We start from the raw sequence: 2,856 nt of genomic DNA, 5'->3' as shown, positions 1-2,856 counted from the left end.
TGTCGATTCTTCTTGTTAAGAGATATTCGAGCCTTTTCACTTGCTTTGGCAAGGGTTGTAAGCAATATTGCGTCTCGTCCTAGATTTTTCTACCGACGTATCATTAGAGTACTCACCACTGTGGAGTCGTCGTTCTACCCCCTATAATCAAATCGTGTCGTCCGTTTGATTCTAGGTTACGTAATCCAAGCGTTGGACCACTTCGCTAGATACTTGAGCAAACATGCTATGTGTCTCGTAACGAGTTGATCAAGGACCGTATCAGTAATGTGTGCATGGATCATGGCCCACGAAATGATCTGGTCCGAGTTCCTTTGGGCCTAGTCACACATGCACGAGCCAAGCTCTTAAAGAAATCCCTCCAAGGCCTTGTTCAAATGGTCCAAGACCAACATGGAGTCCATAGGGTTATTGAAGGCCTAGAAGTTTTCGGTTTTTCTCCTCAGCGCGGGGTAGAGCAGTTTGGTAGCTCGCAAGGCTCATAACCTTGAGGTCACGGGTTCAAATCCTGTCTCCGCAACATCTTGATCTTGTTTGTCAAGACAAGCAAAACATCTATATCATGATCCAAGACCATGGAGAGTCAAGCGGGCCTCCAAGTGATTGGGCCGAGTTGGGTCTTTAGGCTTTAATGTTGCTTAGGGTTTGATTAACTGCGTAATAGAAGCATGGGTCAGCCAATTTGGACACCAAGATGGCCGACTGCTCCTTTAGGGTTTTAGAAACCTCTAGCGTATAAAAGGGCTTGCTTTGCAAGGGTTTTGGACACGCGTTGGATCAATACAATTCGATTAATGTCGATTCTTCTTGTTAAGAGATATTCGAGCCTTTTAACCTGCTTTGGCAAGGGTTGCATGCAATATTACGTCACGTCCTAGATTTTTCTACCGACGTATCTATTAGAGTACTCACCACTGTGGAGTCGTCGTTCTACCCCCTATAATCAAATCGTGTCGTTCGTTTGATTCTAGGTTACGCTATCCAAGCGTTGGACCACTTCGCTAGATACTTGTGCAAACGTGCTATGTGTCTCGTAACGAGTTGATCAAGGACCGTATCAGTAATGTGTGCATGGATCATGGTGCACGAAATGATCCGGTCCGAGTTCCACTGGGCCTAGTCACACATGCACGAGCCAAGCTCTTAAAGAAATCCCTCCAAGGCCTTGTTCAAATGGTCCAAGACCATCATAGAGTCCATAGGGATATTGAAGGCCCAGAAGGAGACAAGGAAAACATCTACACCATGATCCAGGCCCATAGAGAGTCAAGCGAGCCACCAAGTGATTGGGCCGAGTTGGGTCTTTAGGCCTTAATGTTGCTTAGGATTAGATTAACTGCGTAATAGAAGCATGGGTCGGCCAATCTATACACCAACATGGCGACTGCTCCTTTAGGGTTTTAGAAACCTCTAGCCTATAAAAGGGCTTGCTTTGCATGGGTTTTGGACACAAGTTGGATCAATACAATTTGATTATTGTCGATTCTTCTTGTTAAGAGATATTCGAGCCTTTTCACTTGCTTTAGCAAGGGTTGTAAGCAATACTGCGTCTCGTCCTAGATTTTTCTACCGACGTATCTATTAGAGTACTCACCACTGTGGAGTCATCGTTCTACCCCCTATAATCAAATCGTGTCGTCCGTTTGATTCTAGGTTACCCAATCCAAGCGTTGGACCACTTCGCTAGATACTTGAGCAAACGTGCTATGTGTCTCATAACGAGTTGATCAAAGACCGTATCAGTAATGTGTGCATGGATTGGCCCACGAAATGATCCGGTCCGAGTTGCATTGGGTCTAGTCACACATGCACGAGCCAAGCTCTTAAAGAAATCCCTCCAAGGCCTTGTTCAAATGGTCCAAGACCAACATGGAGTCCATAGGGATATTGAAGGCCTAGAAGGAGACAAGCAAAACATCTATATCATGATCCAAGCCCATGGAGAGTCAAGCGGGCCTCCAAGTGATTGGGTCGAGTTGGGTCTTTAGGCTTTAATGTTGCTTAGGGTTTGATTAACTGCGTAATAGAAGCATGGGTCAGCCAATTTGGACACCAAGATGGCCGACTGCTCCTTTAGGGTTTTAGAAACCTCTAGCGTATAAAAGGGCTTGCTTTGCAAGGGTTTTGGACACGCGTTGGATCAATACAATTCGATTAATGTCGATTCTTCTTGTTAAGAGATATTCGAGCCTTTTCACCTGCTTTGGCAAGGGTTGTATGCAATATTATGTCACGTCCTAAATTTTTCTACCGACGTATCTATTAGAGTACTCACCACTGTGGAATCGTTGTTCTATCACCTATAATCAAATCGTGTCGTTCGTTTGATTCTAGGTTACGCTATGCAAGCGTTGGACCACTTCGCTAGATACTTGTGCAAACGTGCTATGTGTCTCGTAACGAGTTGATCAAGGACCGTATCAGTAATGTGTGCATGGATCATGGTCCACGAAATGATCCGGTCCGAGTTCCATTGGGCCTAGTCACACATGCACGAGCCAAGCTCTTAAAGAAATCCCTCCAAGGCCTTGTTCAAATGGTCCAAGACCAACATGGAGTCCATAGGGATATTGAAGGCCAAGAAGGATACAAACAAATCATCTACACATTGATCCAAGCCCATGGAGAGTCAAGCGGGCCTTCAAGTTATTGTGCTGAGTTGGGGCTTTAGGCCTTAATGGTGCTTAGGGTTTGATAAAATGCCTAATAGAAGCATGGGTCGGCCAATCTAGACACCAAGATGGCCGACTGCTCCTTTAGGGTTTTAGAAACATCTAGCCTATAAAAGGGCTTGCTTTGCAAGGGTTTTGGACACAAGTTGGATCAATACAATTTGATTAATGTCGATTCTTCTTG

At 45.0% G+C, this 2,856-nt stretch overlaps 1 non-coding gene across 1 annotated transcript; it reads left to right on the top strand.

Moving 5' to 3' along the window:
• The first annotated feature begins 446 nt into the window (after positions 1 to 446).
• On the top strand, positions 447 to 520 carry TRNAM-CAU (transfer RNA methionine (anticodon CAU)). Its single transcript has one exon. It is a non-coding gene; the product is annotated as a tRNA-Met (tRNA).
• Positions 521 to 2,856: the final 2,336 nt, after the last annotated feature.

Source organism: Coffea arabica, chromosome 11c (genome assembly GCF_036785885.1).
Source record: "Coffea arabica cultivar ET-39 chromosome 11c, Coffea Arabica ET-39 HiFi, whole genome shotgun sequence".
NCBI classification, from domain to species: domain Eukaryota; kingdom Viridiplantae; phylum Streptophyta; class Magnoliopsida; order Gentianales; family Rubiaceae; genus Coffea; species Coffea arabica.
This window is presented reverse-complemented; position numbering and strand designations above follow the sequence as displayed.